Genomic DNA, 19,929 nt, shown 5'->3' on the forward strand with positions numbered 1-19,929 from the left:
AGGAAAAGAGAAATCACCCTCCCAGGGGGTGACCACACCACAAAACCTTCTCCATTCTCCTCTAGGGACCCTTAGGCCTTTCTAAATGCCCTTTGAAGAAGGAAAATGTTTCTCCAAATGAGAACACTGGGAATGAGAACACCACCACATATCCAACTCAGAGAAATTATAAATATTGAGTAAATACACTTTACTCAAGACATATTTATTGTCTGCCATGTGTGAAGCCTTGTGCTTGTTCCTGGGAAGTGCATTAGTGAGTCCAAACAGATAAAGATTTTGGTGTAATGGAGCATGCAGGAGTTGTAGGGGACAGATATTGATTAAATCTTCATATAGATATATTTAAATTTAGAGTTCTGATAATAGCAACAAAGAGACACATGGTGATATTAGAGTCTCTAACAAAAGGATTCGTTTAGTCACATCAGTTAGGAAAGCCTCCCTGAAGAAGTGATGCTTGAGCTGAGAAGCATAAGTAGGAGTTCATTTGGCGATGATGAAAGGCAAAGACATTACTCATAGAGGAACAGCATGTACAAAGCTGCACTAATAAGACATAACAGGACAAGTATGAGATATGAACCTGAAGCTAGTATATGTATACACACACACACACACATATTATATATGTTTATATATAATGAGCCTGCAGATACACAAACATACACATGTTGGGGAATACTGGGAGAAATACTGGATTCAACCTGCCAAGGTCAAGTGTTACACAAGGATGAACACTGAAGCTGAAGCTCCAAAAACTAGGTCTTATTCCCAAACTTTCTTGCCTTCTGAAAACTCCATAAGTTCCTGATTAGGGTTTTCATCAGTAAAATGAGGACAATAATACTCTAGTATTCTGGGCAGGATTAACAAAATATCCCAAAGGAGCATGCCAACCCAATATCTGGTACACCTCAGGTACACAATTCATGGTTTTAATGAAACAAAGTTTGGTCACCTGTAAAATAAAGACCATAACAACTACCCTGATACTCCAAGGGTATTGTCTCATGAAGCCATCTGGAAAAATCTGGTAAAGAAACTCAGGGTATTATTATCATCAATAAAACAAGGTGGCATAAATGTCACTCTGAATTTATCATCCTTTATTTTCCTGCCATGGAATCAAACTGCTCCATGGAACACCCATCCCTTTCCTCTTAGCTCTCAGAAAAGTCATAAGTGGTAGGAAGGAAAAAATAATGGTATGCAATTTTATCCAAAAGTCAGAAGAGGTGGAATGGAACAAATAATAGTATGCAATAACTGATACTGTGATAAGTGTTATAGCACACACAAACTTTCTTCGATCGTGCTGCACAAAATAAAGTATTATTTAAGATGAAGTCTGGACTAGTCTATGGACCAATGTTTTATGAAACATTGATGACCATGACTGTTTTTCAAGCAAATAGAGTTTACAGCAATTGTCACATGTACCAATATTGTGGATGCTCTACATCATATCCCCTTGGTCCAGCTCAAAATGAGCCTATAGATGCAGTGACCAGTTCTGAGTATACTGACAACTTCCTACTTCAAATACTTGTTCTCACTGCTATTCAACAAGGGCTTTCTCTAGAATCATAGGAATTTCCGCATCCTGCTTGTTAGGACCTAATTACCTCAGGGACTACCATGACCAAATGATGGCTAAGAGTCAGTAAGTAAATATTTCATTCTTTTTTGTCCTCTGATGTAATAATTCTGAAGCTTGTTCGATAATGTTCCTCAGACAGCCCCAAGTAAGGCTGAGCTCCTGCTGCCTACACTATGATCACCTGCTAATTAAAAGCATTTTAGGAAAATGTCCCCTTCCTTGTCTCAGGTTCCCTGCTTTCTTTCATGTACTTTTTATAATTATCTCCCAAATTAACTAACTGCACTGACTTGTCATGCAATGCACTTTTAGAGTCACCCAGACTTAGATCTAGGATTCCTAGTACTGTTCAGTTCACAAATGCATGGTTTCCATTTCTAATGACACAATGATATGCAGTCTAAAAAGAAAAATTTCCCTGTCCTCTGTAGAAAGAGGAAATAGTTCATTTTAAATGTTCCTTAAGGAAAAAAGTTCAAATTCAAGGATACATTCCCTAGAAAGGAGAGTACTATCTATTTAAAATATTGACATTTTAATTTTAAACTGCATTTGAATATTAGGCCACATGAATGCCCACTAACTCTTAAGGGTCATTTGCTTTAAAAGCAATGAATTGAAAATATTAAGTAATTTAATTTGAGAGATGGTTTTGTGCTTGAATGTACTTTAACACCTTTTGATCCTAATTGCCTATAGTGAAGGTGTTAAGTTTGACTTGCTAATAAATAAAGCCTAGAAGGAGTTAACATTTCATTTGAATGACTTACAAATGCCTCTCATCCAAGCCTCTTGGAGTGCTTTTAATAGATGCTAGCTATACAGCCCATGCAACTGGCTATTTTAGGTACTGAATTAGTAAGGACTCTAGACCATAAGCTCTGTGAGAAAAAGAGCTATACTTGTCTTATTTACCTCTGTAGGCATCTAGTTCTTAACACAGTGCCTTCTACTTTCTTGAGTGAAGGAACACATAAACAATCTCTATTCAGCTGACTTTTACTGCTCTCCTACAAAGTAAGATGGGAGAAAATTTTGTATCTAAATGTCCATTGATCTAAGGAGAAAATACCATCATACATCTATCCTTTACTGTAAAGTTACAAGGCCAGAAAGTTATCCCACTATTTTCTGTACATTCACATGTCTGTATCTAGGAAGAAACAAGAGAATTCTACTACTGAACCACTGAAACATTGAAAGATATGAGTAACACCTAAAAGAAATTATTCATCCATATAAATACTTGCCTAAACTTACTATCCTCTGTTCTTTCAGAAGAATTAGTGTGGAGAAATCGTAGGACTTCAGGCCAGAATCAATTTCTTAGGATATTCTTTATGCTATGCTGGTAGAAAAATAAGGAGTTCAGAAGAGTATTGTACTTCATACTTGTAGCAACTAAGCCACGGGTGATTAAGTCACTGCAGATTATCATGTTTTTGTTGTTTAGGAAATGAATACACAATTTTGCTATTGGTTTATAAGTAGTGTGCCATGGATCATTCTGGATTTGATATCAGTCTCAATGTAGCAATGAAATAGCAAAGTACAAAAAAGAAATAGCAACATAAGCATGGTTTGCATAAAAACTGAATTTTTACAAGACTCAATATTCTCCAAGAACGTGGGAGATCAGCTGACTCAAACTTATTAATTTCTCATATCCTCCCCCTGGCACAAAACCACATTCCATTTGCCTCAGAAATTTTGGATTGTTGTCTTATAATATCTAGGTAATCATTCTTCTAGAATATAAGACATTTATACTTCTGCTATGATGCTTAGTATACCAAGTTCACAGGTATCTGAAGTGTTATCAACAGCTGATACCTCTGAGTATTCTAGAGAATACTAAGTGTGGAGGATTACAATAAAGCAAAGGAGAAATAAGGACTTTGACTTGGCTACATATAGATACTAAAAAAAACTCCTCTCATAAGTGGAATCTCCAGCGATCTGGGAGTTTTACTTAAAGATTATAAAACTTCAGCCATTTTAAAGCTTTAATTCCCTATGCATTATACCCATTCAACCAGAATAACTATGCTTTAATCTGAACTCGTAGCATACTGGCAACACCCATGTTAGCTCTCTGATTCTTTGCTACTGTTCTACCAAAGATTTCTTGTACTGTTATCACTCATCAGCCCACTGTAACTTGCTCCTATGGTTCTTCATAAATGTATGTTTTGCCTAACATTGGAAAGCACCCTCTAAATTCCCCTTGATCCTGTTTCCTTTCACCATTTACTTTTTAAGTGTTTTCCTGACACAGTAGTTTGTCCAGGCCTACTTTTAAGAGATTCCCCTGCTGGCCAACCTGTTTAAACAATCTGTTTGTCCCTCTAGGCCATGATTACTAAAGCCACTAAGACTTTCTGGTCTTTCTGCTTAGAAGCACCCTCCGTGATTCCTTAAGGCTTTAATTATGCATTCGCATTTATATAAGGACAGGAGCAGCAATTTAGCTTTTAACTATCAGCTTGTTATAGCAAATTGTATTGCCAGAGTATCTCTAATACCCAGAATGGTAAGATGCAGCCCACGTTCATTTAGGGTATGCTGAAGAGCTGTTGTGAGTGGCAACTTTTCCTTGCAGGTGCTAAGATGCTTCTCCTTCAATATCTGTACCCAAGAAGGTCAAACATCTTTCTTTTGTTTGCTTTATCCCGCATACTTATTTAATAAACACATGTGATGTTAATAGGTATCAATATTGACAACATTTTAGGTTTCTCTGAAGTGGTTAAAAAGGATCGGAGAAAAGAGACAAATTCTAAAGGTTGTGTTCAAGTATAAAAGTGAGCATGATTTGCATGATAACTGAATTTCTTTTCTTTCTTTTTATTTATTTTTTTTTTGGAGAGGTTTCTTTTGCTATAGGGCGTGTGCGCTCACCAGACAGAGAGAGACAGAGAGACAGAAAGTGAGAAATTACCCCCCTCCACCAGGGGGAATGGCCATGCCACAATCCCTCTCCTCCATTCTCCTCTCCGGTTCTTGGGAATGTATGCACGCGAGCCCAGTGTGAGTTTAAGCCACGGAGTCTGGGACTCGAATCTCAGTTGACTTCATGGGAGTCCAGTGAAATAGCCATTACACCAACTGCTGGTCCCCATGATAACTGAATTTCTACAGGACTTGGTATTTTCCAATTATGTCAGAGATTGCCCCTATCTCATTCTGGGAATACCTAAATAGTATTAGAAAAAAAAATTCTGACACAGAATAAGATCTTTGTTGGGGTTGAGAGTGGGCAGGGTATTGCTAATAATTAATGAGCTGAGTTTTTTAAGGGTATTACTAAATACTGCAGATGTGAATTTTTTAATTTATTCATTTTATTCATGATACAGAGTCTGTGCCTGTGCATGAGAGACAGAGAGAACAAGAGAGAGAGAGACGTAACCTCAACAGGGTCTTATCATACTGGGATTCTCCTTCTCAGCCCCCCAGCTCATCAGGATCTTAAGTGTGTTTTCAAGCCCACCCAGGGATGAGAACCAGAAGTTGGCTGTGCCACTTCCAGCAACACAATTCAGTTTGTGACCAACTGTATCACTAAGTTGGAACCATATGTGAATAGATTGACTTTTCTCATAATTAATTGCTGAAAAAACATTCAACAAAATTATTTATACTTATATAAAGGCCATTCTGTTCATTCACAGGTTCATAACATGAGCAATACTCTTAACTGTAATAATTATTTGAAGACCAAGGACTGGAACTCAGAAGACTTGTGTTCAGATTCTGTCTAAAACGATTTTTTGGCCTTGGTTTAAGTCACTCAGTGGGCCTCATAACCCATATGAAAAAGGCAATGTCAGCAAATTAGGTCTTTTGCAACTTTATGGTTTGGTGATTCTATAATTACTACATGATGAAGAGAATAGTTTATAAACAGACCCCAAAGCACTGCTTCTACTTCTACTCTATCTTAATTCAGATTCTCTAGAAACAAAACTTGAGAAGAGGATTCTCTTATAGGAGGTTTCCTGAGAGAGTATCCTTAAGAGGAGAATTCTATAAAGGAGTAATCAAAGTAGGATAGGACAGAGAAAAGAGCTAAGTACAGATGTAATTTCACGATAAGCTTAGACTTAGCTTGATTCTGCAGGGGACTCTGGAGCATAAACTGTACCACTGAGTTCTTCCCACCTTGAAGCAAGGAGCCTTGGCTTTTATACCTCCACTTCAATAACACCTTGGCCAAGGACTACTTTGGGAAATGGCAGAACCTCCTAGACTTTCCTTGACTGGGCAATCCTCTGGAGAAGAGGATGTGAGCTGTTAGCAGTGAATGCCATAGCAGCTAAGGGGTGGTTGGCCTGTCTGGTAAAGGGGATCCGGTTGAGGTTCCCACAGCAGCTGTTAAATACTAGTTATTTTCCATTGTTATATTAAATGGTATTAACAAGATGTAAGTAAGACATTCACACTATTTATCACATTGGACTTTATAATTTTTTTAAACAAAAGAATTAATTTATCAGAAATAAATTGTTGGGAAATAAAACATTTTAAAATTCAGTATTTTGAAATTTTGAAAGTTGTTTGCTAACTGTCAAGAACTATAGAGTATGAGCAAAAAACATTTTTTGATATGTAAATGTTTGTGGAAAAATGTAAAAATTAATTAATTAATTAATTACAAAAAATTTTTTAATTTCAAATGCAAAAAAACACTTTTTAATATACATGTCTAAAGAACCAGTTATTATGTTTTACAAAAAAGGGAAAAATGTCTTCTATCACTGTTTTGCTAATATTTCATTTAGATAAAATATTGTATAAAATCATTACTTATGGAACCAGCATATGGTATAATGGTTACGTCACTGGACTCCCCATGTAGTTTAACACATTTCCATTGAACCTTTCAGCTGAAAACTCATGCCAGGCACGTGAGCATGCATGTCCAAGATCCTGAGAGAATGGAGGAGAAAGGATTGCAGCATGGCCATCCCCCGGGGGAGTGATTTCTTGCTTTCTGTCCCTCTGTCTCTGTCTCTCTGGTGAGCACACATGTCCTATAGCAAAAATCTCTCTTACAAATGGTTATCCAGGGACCAGTAGTTAGCATAGTGGCTATGTCGCTGGACTCCCATGTAGTCGACTGCAGTTCGAGTCCCAGACATGGTGGCTTAAACTCATGCCGGGCGCATGTGCATGCGTGCACAAGATCTCGAGAGGAGAATGGAGAAGGGATTGTGGTGTGGCCATCCCCGCCAGGGGGTGATTTCTCACTTTCTGTCTCTCTCTGTCTTTCTGGCGAGCACACGCACCCTATAGCAAAAAAATCTCTCCAAGATAAAAAAGAAAATAAAAGAAAATGGTTATCCAGTGAGAAAGTTAAAAATGGAACTCAACAATTAAGGCATACATGAATGTGTTTTATTCTTTTAAAAAAATTTATTATTATCATAATTTTTTATATTACATTGAATCACATATATCTTTACAGTGTATTACATTTCTTTTTTCCAGCATGATTACCATGCATATCAATTGAGACAAAGACATTACTATCCACATCATTATCGTCAAATAGCTTTTCATCATATTTTTCAGATTACTATTATTATTTAGTCTCATGATTTTTTAAACAGTCAATCACTATATATCATTTGGCTTGTTTAAAGTGTAGAGAGGCATGACATTAGTGGAACACAGAAATGGTTTATTACCTGTTGATGATAACATGTATAGTATTCTCAAGTGGACTGGTCTGAGAAGTATTTTATGTTGGGTAAATTCTTCATACAAGCTGAATGTTTTTTATTCTTTAATGGAGAATTGAAGATTTAGGATTGAAGATTTAATATGAAGATTTCATATTGACAATGGCTTGTACATATAAGTAAAGTTGATGTTAAAGTACCCTTAAGGATTTTTTATTAACTTCTAGTAAGTGACCTTATTACAGGAATTTATATTACATTTAGAGGTGATTGGTTTCTGGTTAAAGAGGGTTTATTAGAATTTTAACACAAAACCAAGCATAAATAAGGTTGATAATAATTTAGTTTTGTTTAAAAAATAAAACTCTGCCATCAGTGGTAGAGATAACAGGTTTCTGTTCCTCTCAGACTATTCCTTGAAATATGATTTAAGGGTTTAATTTTAACACTAAGATAACTTGTATAAAATAGCACAAATGACATTTAAGCTATTAATGTTAGCATAGTTTTTATAATAAAGTAATACTAAAGAACACACTTTTGAAAAGAAAATCTTGCAGAAATCATGAAATAATTGCAGACTAGAGGAAAGATAAGCACAGGAAAGTGGATACAGTAAAGATAAGTATGGTTGTTTTCACCATTGTTGTCTTGGATCATCCTAGTAGACTCTATACAGTAATGGTCCCTATTGTGCTATCAGTCATGGACTCCTTTGAGAATTTTATGAGAGTTCTGGACATCTTTCTCACAGGGGAAATGCCTAGGCACACAAAATTTTGCTATCAATTTAGGATAGTTATAGAACATGGAAACCCTCCATGAACCACTATGGGGCAGAGGAATGAAAGTGTGTTTGTGTTTATGGAAGGAATGACAGTAATAGGCCAGAACAAAGTTTGTGTTTTGAATATTTCTTTTCTCCTTCACCATCTCAGATACAGTTATGTCAATGAAACTTAAGTGAATAATAAATACACGTTAAGTATATCTAATAAAATATTCACAAAAACTTTTTGTGGGGAGGAAAAAGTAATAAGTCTCATTTGGAGTACCAAAACAAAAAGAACTACCTACTTTATGCATGCACACACTACTGATGTTTCTTCAAGTCTCCAGGCTTGGGATTCAACCTGCAATCAGCCATCTGGTATCTGGCTCCCTTAACCACCAGGCTATGACAGCAGTCCTATTTTTTTTTAATTATCACACTCTATTTAATTACTTACTTTCTTGACATCATTACAACTTCTCTGTTAACTCAGGCTGAAGTCTGACAGGAAGCCTTTTTTAAAGCAAATACTGCTCTACCTCTCCCACTTTTTTTTCCTTTAAAAATGTTTTCTTTATAATTATATTATTTATACATTCAATAGCTATGCATAATTTAGATTTTAAAGAGACTTTACCCAGCATAATATACACCTCAGTTCAGTCCAGTTGAGAACACTATACACATCCTCAACAGATAATAAACCATGTCTGTGTTCCACAAATGTCTTACCTCTCTATTTCTCCCCCCAATTTCCCTTTCCTTTGCTCTTCCCCTCCCACACTTTCCTTCTACTTTGTCTCTAGTGTCCAAGACAATTTTTAATGCTTTTATGATCTCCAAACTTTCAGTCTCTGCCGTAGAGTGTGGACAGTCAGTATATGTTAAGTGGAAACATACAATGTCTCTCTTTCATAGCTTGACTTACTTCACTCAGCAACAGATCTTTCATATTTGTCCATTTTCTATCAAATTCCAGGGCCTTGTTTTTTTATGCCTGAATAGCATACCATGGAGTATATGTACCACATTTTTTCAATCTATTCATCTGTTTGTGGACATTTGAGTTGGTTCCATGTCTTAGCAATCATGAATAATGCTACAATAAATATAGCTGTGCAAGTGCTTTTCCATCTGAACATTTTCCTGTCCTTTGAGTAGATACCCAAGAGTAGAATTCCTAGATCATATAGTAGTTCTATTTGAAGGTCTTTGAGGAACCTCCATGTTGTACTCCACAGTGGCTGGACCAGTTTACATTCTCACCAACAATGTAGGAGTGTTCCCCTTTCTCCACATCCCCTCCAGCATTTATCTTTTTTTTTTTTTTAATCTTCCCCATTCTCACTGGGGTTAGGTGGTATATCATTATGATTTTGACCTGCACCTCCTGATGAAGGATGTTGAGCATTTTCTCATATGCTTTTTGGCTGTTCATATATCTTCCTTACAGAGTTATTTATTCAGTTCATTTTCCCATCTTTTAATTGGGTTAATCATTTTCTTCCGGGTAAGCCACTTGAGTTCCTTGTGTATTCTGGTTATCAGTTCCTTATCTGAGGCACAGTTAACAAAAATCCTCTCCCATTCCAAGGGTTGTCGATTCACACTAATTGCGGTGTCCTTTGCTGTGCAGAAACTTCTTAATCATATGTAATCCCACCTGTCTATTTTGGGGATTATTGTCTGTGCTCGGGGGTCTTGCTTATGAAGTCTTTGCCTATCCCAATATCTCCCAGAGTTTCCCCAGTGTTTTCCACCAGCAACTTTTTAAATTTTATTTTTGGAGAAGTTTTTGCTATAGGGCACGTGCACTCGCCAGAAAGACAGAGAGACAGAAAGTGAGAAATCACCCCCCAGGGGGAATGGCCATGCCGCAATCCCTTCTCCTCCATTCTCCTCTCGGAATCTTGGCACACATGCACACGCGCCCAGCATAAGTTTAAGCCACGGAGTCTGCGACTCAAGTCACGGTCGACTACATAGGAGTCTAGCAACATAGCCATTACGCCATCTGCTGGTTTCCCCACCAGTAGTTTTATAGTTTGCAGTCTTAGGTTTAGATCTTTGATCCACTTTGCATTGATTTTTGTTAATAGTGACAGAAACCCTCTCCCACTTTTGAGAAATGTAAGAGAAGCTAGTCTGATTTATATTGATGCTGACCTTTATGTATTCTAGCTTCACTTTTAATCACTAGTTTTGGGGACCTCCAAGGTATCCTTTTCCTCTTCCTTGAACCCATTTATTGTCTTGTTTTCTCAGCATCTGACTTTCTTCCTTGTCTTTATAATCTATCACTGGCTACTTTGGCTTTGGGTTTTTGCTGACCTCAGATATCCAGTAAGGTCTTCAAGCATGATTCTGGAAACAAAATCAGTCCTATAAATGGCTCCAATTTAAGATTAAAAAATCAAAACATACACTTACAGCATGGTGCTTGTATTTAGAGAAAATCTTGTCATCTCAAATTTCCATTTTTATTTGAACTGCAGGTAAGAAGAACACTTAATCATTGTGAGATTCACTTATATGCTCCACAGTGCTCATGCTCTCCATGTGCAGCTTAGGAGCAAGACTAATTTTTCTTTCCTCCAAAATTATTAAAACAGGTAATGCTCTTTTATTTATGCATGGTGCTTGTATTTAGAGAAAATCTTGTCATCTCAAATTTCCATTTTTATTTGAACTGCAGGTAAGAAGAACACTTAATCATTGTGAGATTCACTTATATGCTCCACAGTGCTCATGCTCTCCATGTGCAGCTTAGGAGCAAGACTAATTTTTCTTTCCTCCAAAATTATTAAAACAGGTAATGCTCTTTTATTTATGTTAGAACCAACTGAAATAATATGCTCCAAATGAATGCAATTTCAGAGCTCGGTGAGTACATTATAGGCTTATTATTCTTACTGTGTAAGGGATGTTATACTCAGCAGTTTTGATTTCTACAGAAGAGTGTAAATAATTTTTCTGCCTTTTCTGCATGATAACCTGGTTACCTTTATGCATGATAACTTTGCACTTTTCCTGAAATGAAAAGGTATCATTGTGGCTTAATATACTATAATGTTCTAAAAGGTATTCAGTTAACATATCAGAGGGCAATTGAAAAGGATTTGGGATGTTGAATTTTCTGACATAAGCCAAGAGATGCAGCATGTGTGTGCCCCTTTGTTTCTCTTTTATCACACACACACACACACACACACATATATATACACACACATAATATACATAAGTATATATTTTGCCAAGCATTTCACAGCATATGAAGTATATCTAGGGTAAACGCAATAGACAATATCTTCCCTTGTGGAATTTATCTTCTGGTAGATGAAACAAAAAGCATGAGCAGAAGGACTATCCCTAAGTAGGAGGTAAGACTTTCCTTAAGATGAAACAGGAGGCAAGATGAGATGCAGTAGATTCATAATTTGGAAGAGAAGGAAATCCCCACTTGGTGTTTACTATTTTCCTCAAGAAAGTGTGAGATAAGGCCATAAACTTAGAGGAAAAAGAATTAAAAAGGATAAAATAGAACTAGTTATTTGGACACTGGGAAACCATAGATTTATTAGGCAGTGTGAAGGGGATCTATTCATATTTGTGCTAAAAATTTTAAGGTAAAAGAAATCTGCCTGGTTTTATGATCCTGTTTAGCAAAGTGAAGTCTTAGGATGCAGGAACAGAAAAGACAAATGATTGGTTTAAACAGGATAGAGGTTGTTCAAAGGAAATACAATGGAATGAAATGGGACAAAGAATTGGAAGTTGTTTTCAAGGAAGTACCTATAAAGAAGGGCCAATGATATTAAGCCAGTAACAAGGAACATGATAACAGGGGAATGGTGGATAAAGAACCAAAACATGGGAGGCAATAATTGTTCTAGTATAAGTTTTAGAGCAAAGAACCTGGAAAGAAAGAAGAGTGTGGCTAGGCAGTAGAATGTTAATATTTTTTATTTTGGAGTTAGAAAAATTTTTGAGTCCTTTGTTCAAGCTGATGTGGAGGCCTTTATAAGTCTCAGTCTCTGGTGAAGGTCAGACAAAGAGGCTTGCTTCTGGCACCTCCTGAACAACCTTCCCAAAGCCACTTCCAGGACTTCAGGGTCATCCCCACAACCAGATGTTCCATTCAGGTCACAAAGTACCTGCTTGTTGGGTCTCATGGATAGGCTTGCCTACAGCCCTCCTGGACAAACTTGCCAGGGCTACACTCCATTTTGGTGGACTGCCTCATCCCTGGAAATTATAGGCAAGTATCTGAGTCCTATTTGGATCAGAAAAGTAAGATAGCATCTGCCTTTTCTGGAATACCTTTGCCAGGGCCATATCTTGATACTGGGGGCCAACCTGGCCCTGGGAAAAAGAAGCAGGCCCAATAGACTCCATGAACCACATGAACTGAGCCTGCTGCTTGTACTTCCCAAATGACCATCACAGAGTCACATCCAGGTCTTGAGGGTCACCTTGTTCCAAGCATTTAATGCAGGCTTCAGAGAGCCTACTCCATGGGTCTCACAGGCAGGCCTGCCTCCTGACCCACACGAACCAACTTGCCAAGGTCACATTCAGGTTCAGGTGGGCTGACCTGCTTCCAGAAATTACAAGAAAGTATACAAGCCTGGCTTGTATCTGAAAGGCATGTCTAGTTTCTGGCCCCTCCTGGGCCACCCTTTCCAGGGCTACACCTGGGTCCTGAGGGTTGATCTGCATCCAAGACATTACAGAATCTACTCCATAAATCAGGAAGAAGCAAATACTCTACCACATGCCAAATGGTCACTACAAAGACATAAGAAATATAAAAAACAAGGAAAAAATCTTTCCTCTGAAAAAACAATGACTCTTCACTAACAATGTATAACTTGTAGGAAATCACTGAACTGTCAGAACGGTAATTCAGAATATTGGTTATAACAAAACTCAACAAGATGTGAGAGAAAACAGACAATTCTGAAAGATGAGAAAACCATTCTATAACATGAAGGAGGACTTTATAAAGATACAAACATCTTACAAAAAGAATCAAACAGAACTTCTAGAGATAAAAGACACAATATAGGAAATCAAAAACTCTCTTGAAAGTATTAACAATAGATTAGGCCATGAAGAAAAAAATTCTGATTTTGAAGATATAACCTCCAATTTAGTCCAAGTCACCAAAAAAATGAAAACCATTAAAAACGAGGACAGAGGCTGGCAGGCGGTGTGGTAGTTAAGGTGCTGGATTCCCACATGGCCAACTGAAGTTTGAGTCCCGGATCTGGTGGCTTTCTTTCTCACTTACTTTCTCTCTCTCTCTCTCTCTCTCTCTCTCTGTGAGTTTGTGTGTGTGTCTCAGAAAAAAATGAGGACAATAGGAGCCAGAAGTTTGCATAGTGGTTAGACATTGGACTCCCACATGGCTGACTATGTTTCAATTCTTGGACCTGATAGCTTAAAAAAATCACACTAGGTGCATGTGTATGCATGCCCAAAATTATGAGAGGAGAATGGAGGAGAAGGAATTGTGGCATGATCATCCCCTGGGAGATAATTTCTCACTTTCCTTCTCTCTCTCTCCGATGAGCACACTTACCATATGGGAAAAACAAAACAAAACAAAACAAACAAACGAAAGAAAGAAAGAAAGAAAGGAGGGAAGAAGGAAAGAAGGAAAATGAGGACAACATATAGGACATTTTAGATATCTTTAAGAAGCTAAATAGCTGCTTAATAGGTATCCCAAAAGGTGAATATATAAAGCCACAGCAAACATATTTCATTAAATATTATCTGAAAACTTTCTAAATCTATGGAGACAAAGAGACATCCAGATCCATGATATACAAAGAACACCAAATAGAATCAACATAAGATTCTCTCCAAGGTTTATCATTGCCAAAATAGCAAAAGTCAAAGAGAATATTCTAAGAATGACATGAGAGAGATATCAAATTACTTATAAAGGACATGACATCAGATTAACCTCAGACCTCTCAGCAGAAAACAAGCAGGTAAAGAGAAAATGGAAAGACATATTCAAAATTCTGGATGCAAAATATTTTCAACTAAGAATATTATACCCAGAAAGATCATATTTAAAACTGGAAAGAGAAATAAAATAATTCTCAGATAAACAAAAACTGCAAGAATTTCCTAACACTAGACCAGCTCTTTAAGAAATATTTAAGGGAATACTATATAAAGGAAAATGAAAGGAAGATAAATAAAAATAAGAAAACAGAAAATTACTAGGAAAGTAACAAAATGATGGGAGAAATTTTGTACATATCAAAAATAATTTTTAATGTTTATGGATTATATTCTCTAATTAAAATACACACATTGGCCAAATAGATTTTAAAAACAGAAAAGAGTCTTCTATATGTTACTTACAAGAGACATACCTCATTGATAAAGACATACATAGATTAAAAGTGAAGGGCTGGTAAAAGACATGTCATGCAAATGGAAACAAACAAACAAAAAAGCTGGATTAGTGATTCTAAAATTAGACGAAATGGTATTCAAGCTAAAAACTATAAAAAGAGACAAAGAAGGTCACTGTATAGTATTGAAGGAATTAATTCAGCAAGATATAATAATTATAAATATTTATATACTTAACATCAGAGCATCCAAATACATAACACAAAGACTGCTACACCTAAAGAGAGAATGACTACAACACACTAATTCTTGGGGATTTCAACAACCCACTCTCACCAATGGACAGGTCATCTAGGTAATAAAATAAATAGGAGATAAATAATACCATAAACCAAATAGATCTGACAGATATTTAACCCAAGAAATATAAGCACACACACACACACACACACACACACACACACACACAATTTCTTAAGTCCCATGCAGAACAATTTTAAAAATTAACCACATAATAGGGAATAAATCAAGTCTTTACAAATTTATAAGTATAGAAATCATATTTAGCATCTTTTCTGACCACAGTGCAATTAAACTTGAAGTCAACAACAGATAAAAAGCCTTCAAAAATATAGTAATATGTAGAAACTAGAGAATTTATTCCTGAATGACTTCAAAATGAATGATGACATTAAAAATGAAATTAAAAAATCTCTTGAAACAAATTATAAGATAAATACAACTCTCCATAATCTCTGGGACACATTGAAAGCAGTCCTAAGAGGAAAACATACAATTTCACAAGAAAAAAATAGAAAGATAGCAAACAAATGACCTGACAATGTATATCCAAGGACTGGAAAAGCAACAATAACAACAACAGAGTGATGTTGGTGCTGAGTACGTTGTGGAGTCTACCAGTATTTTCACCACCATGGAGAAGGATAAGGTTCATTTGAGGAGTAGAGCCAAAAGGGCTATCATCTCTGCCACTTCTGCTGATGCCTCCATATTTCTGATGGGCATGAACCATGAGAAGTATGACAACTTCCTGAAGATTATCAGCAATACCTGTTGCACCACCAACTGCTTAGCCCCCCTACCCAAGGTCGTACACAACTTTGGCATCATGGAGGGACTCATGACCACAGCCCATGCCATAACTGTGATCCAGAAGACCATGGATGTCCCCTCAGGGAAGCTGTGGAGTTGCCCAGAATATCATCGTGGAATCAACTGCTGCTGCTAAGGCTGTGGGCAAATGTCATCCTGGAGCTGAAGGGGAAGCTCAAAGGCATGTCTTTCCATGTCCTCACCCACAACATGTCAGTCATGGACCTGACGTGCCACCTGGAGAAAGCTGCCAAATAAGATGACATCAAGAAGGTGGTGAAGTGTGCATGGCAGGGCTCATTGAAGGACATTCTGTTATACAGCAAGGACCAAACTCTCTCCTACAACTTTAATCATGATACTCAGTCCTCTTCCTTTGATGTTGGGGCTGGTATCACCCTCAACAACCACTTTGTGAAGCTCATTTTTGGTATAATAATGAATTTGGCTACAGCAACAGAGTGCTAGAACACATGGTCCACAGGGCCTCCAAGGAGTAGAGGCCCTGGATCACCAGCCCCAGCAAGAGCATAAGTAAAAGAGAGGCCTTGGCAGATGGGGAGGCCCTGATCCCATTCAGTCCCTGCCACATTGAGAATCTCCCCTCCTTTAAATACTTCATAACCCAGATACCCTGAAGAAGGGGAAAGGCTCAGGGAGTCCTAATTTTGTGGCAAAACATCCATAAAATACATGTATCAAAAAAGGACAAATTCCTAGACATGTACAATATACCTAGATTGAAACAGAAAGAAATAGAAAGTCTGAATAGATCAATAACAAGTAGTGATATTGTATCAGTAATAAATAGTTCCCCCCCAAAGAAAAGCCTAGATCTCAATGGCTTCATTTCTAAAGTCTAGAAAACTTTAAAAGAAAAATTAATATCAATCTTCTCAAACTATTTCTAAAGCTCCAAGTGGAGGAATCCTTCCAAGCTCATTTTATGAAACTTCTATCCCTTTGATACCAAAATCAGACAAGAACATAACAAAAAAAAAATAAATCTATAGACTTATGTCCCTGGCAAATACAGTTGTAAATACTCAACAAGATACTAGTATATTGGATCCAACAACACATTAAAAAGATTATACACCATGACCAACTAGACTTTATTCCAGGGATGCAAAAATGGTTTACATATGCAGAATAATAAATGCTAATATATCACATTTGGGGCTAGCAGGTGGCATGGTGGTTAGGGCACTAGAATCCCACATGTCTAATCCTGATTTGAGTCCCAGGCCTGGTGGCTTACTTTCTCACTTTCTCTATTTCTCTTTCTCTTCCTCTCTCTGTCCACTCTGCTGAGCATACATGCCCTATAGCAAATTATAAAATAGATAAATAAATATAATTAAATAGATATTCATTTTTAAAATACATTATATTTTCAGAAGGAAAGATACAAATCATGTGATATATCAATAGATGCAGAGAAAGCATTTGATAAAATACAACATTCCTTCATGATTAAGACTCTCAATAAAATAGGTATAGAAGGGATATTTCTCAATCCAATAAAAGCCATCTATGACAAATCCATAGCTAACATTTTATTGAATGGGGAAATGCTGAAAGCTTTCCTACTAAAAAGTGGAACAAAATTTGTCTATTTTCTCCAATCATTTTCAAATTTTCAAAGGTTAGGAAGTTCTAGTCAATTCAATCAAACAAGAAAGTGAAATAAAAAATATTTAAAGAGGAAAGGAAGAAGTTAAATTGTTCTTATTTGCAGATGACATGATTATATAAATAGAAAATCCAAAAGAATCTAAAAGAAACTCCTAGAAGTGATAAATAAATTCAGTAAATATGCAGGATACAAAATCAATATACAAAAATCTATAGCTTTTTATACATCAACAATGAGTGGACTGAAGCATAATTGAATAAAATATTCTCACTTACAATAGCCACACAAAAAGTTGTTTATAAGGGTTTAGGAATAAATCTAACCCAAGACATTAGATTATTTCCTTCTACAAGGAAAACTATGAACAGCTGTAAAAAGAAACTGAAAATACAACCAAAAAAAAAGAAATAAAAAAGAAAGATTGGCAGAATCAATATAATTAAAATGTCAATTCTACAAAAATTAATTTTCAAACCCTATGCAACTGCTAACAAGTTATGGTGACATTCTTCACAGAAATAGAAAAAAATCAGTCATAAAATTTGCCTGGAACCATACAAGACCCCATATCACCAAGACAATTCTGTGCAAAAAAAAATAATAAAGTTGGAGGATCTAACTACCTGGTCTCAAAATACATATCAAAGCTATGATAATTAACACAGCATGGTGACACAAAGACCAATGGCACAAAATAGAGAATCCAGAAATAAATTCAAAAACACTCAGCCAACTCATTTTTCATAAAGAACACTAGAGAATCCAGTATTTTCAACAAACAGTGCCGTGAAAACTGGACATCCACCTGCAAAAAATAAAACTAGATCTCTCTCTCTTACCATTAACAAAAGTCAACTGAAAATGGATCAAAGATCTCAATGTAAAGTCTCAAACTATAAAACTACTTGTGGGAAACACAGGGGAAATACTTGAAGACATTGAAATACACAGAGATTTATTAAATAAGACCCCTAAAGCACAGACAATGATTTCAAAAATAGACAAGTGGCATTACATAAAGCTAAAAATTTTCCACACAGGAAAAGGAGACAATAAATAAAGAGCCCATAGAATGACAGAAAATATTTGCAAACTATACTTCAGATAAGGGATTAATAGCCAGTATATATAGGGAAATCAAGCACCTTATTTTCAGGAAAACTAATAATTCTATTAAAAAATAGAGAATTGATCTGAACAGACAACTCTCAAAGGAATACATATGAATGGCCAAAAGGCATATAAAAATGTTCAGCATCTCTTATCATAAGGGAAATGCAAATCAAAATCAAGATGAAATATTACCTAACTGTAATCAGAATGACGATAAATAAACAAGTAATATTGACAAGACTGTAATAAAAAGGAAACCCTCCAAAACTGTTGGAGAGAATATAAATTCATACAGCCATTGTGAAAAACAATACAGCAATTCCTCAAAATCTACAAATCCTACTACCATGTGACCCAGGAATCCCACTCCCATGTATGTACCCAAAAGACAGTAAATTACTCAGTTGGAAAGACACTTGCACATTCCTATTTATTGCAGCATTACTTACATAGAAAGGACATGGAATCAACCTAAGTGTCCAACAACTGATGACTGGATTAAAAAATGTGGCACATATACACAATGGAATATTACTCAGCCATAAAAAATCAGAAACTGTCATTTGATACAAAGTAATAGAATCTAGAAAATGTAATGTTAAATGAAGTAATCCAGACTATGAAAGACAAACACTGTACATTCTTCTCAATATATACTAAATGTCTGCACTCTATAGCAGAAATTGCAGGATTTGAAGATATGAAAATAAAGAAGACTAATATAGATATCAGAGACTTTATAGGGGTGGGGAGTGAGGGAGATAGAAGAGGATCAGGAAAGAAAGCATTTAACAGACACAGGAATGCAGATAGATGGGCCAAATGCATTGTGAAATGGCATACTGCAACTGAGTGCAAAAAGCAGACATTGCCAAATGTATGTTTGTGCATATATATATATACACACACACACGCACACACTGGGTCATTGGAAAAGTAATGATGCATTTTTGCATAGAAAAATATGTCATGATTTTTCCGACAACTCAGAATATACATATATAAATATAATCTCAAATTTGGTGATCTTTGTTGAAAATGATGAATATGGTATTATACTTAATTTAACTGTCATATGCAGCACACATGCTTAAAAATGCATATTCCGCCCTACAGAGGTGTGCAACAATTAAATGTAAATACGAAATTATAAAATAAGACAGGAAAAAAATTGAACTTATTTATCTCCTAAGTGGAGGCTTTTGAATCTTCACTGATACATACCAGTGTTTTTCAAACTAAGCACCAAGACTCTTTAAGGACATTGCTGGTGTGAAGGATATTCTGAAAGACCACTGGAGTGAGGTAGAATGTCAGACAGCTTGGTGAGTGGACCCACCAATCCATATTTAACCATTAAAGCTTTAATTTTACATTATGTTTTAAGAAAAGTTTATTATATTTAAAAATAAACTTGGGAATTTTAGACTGAAATAACATTATCAGAAGATCCTACCAATCCATCTGGAGTGTGAACTCTAGTCTTTAACTTAGGGCTGTCACACTTTATATCTCATCACTGTAATTTCTTCATTTATAAACTGGTGGTGATAATGATTGTTCAGGGTTACTGAATGGTCTAATGAGATAATACTGGAAAAGAACTTTATTTGATATTTATGTA

At 36.1% G+C, this 19,929-nt stretch overlaps 1 pseudogene; it reads left to right on the forward strand.

Moving 5' to 3' along the window:
• The first annotated feature begins 8,121 nt into the window (after positions 1 to 8,121).
• Positions 8,122 to 16,053, forward strand: LOC102483872 (glyceraldehyde-3-phosphate dehydrogenase pseudogene; annotated as a pseudogene).
• Positions 16,054 to 19,929: the final 3,876 nt, after the last annotated feature.

Source organism: Tupaia chinensis, unplaced genomic scaffold, assembly GCF_000334495.1.
Source record: "Tupaia chinensis unplaced genomic scaffold, TupChi_1.0 Scaffold000184_1, whole genome shotgun sequence".
NCBI lineage: Eukaryota > Metazoa > Chordata > Mammalia > Scandentia > Tupaiidae > Tupaia > Tupaia belangeri.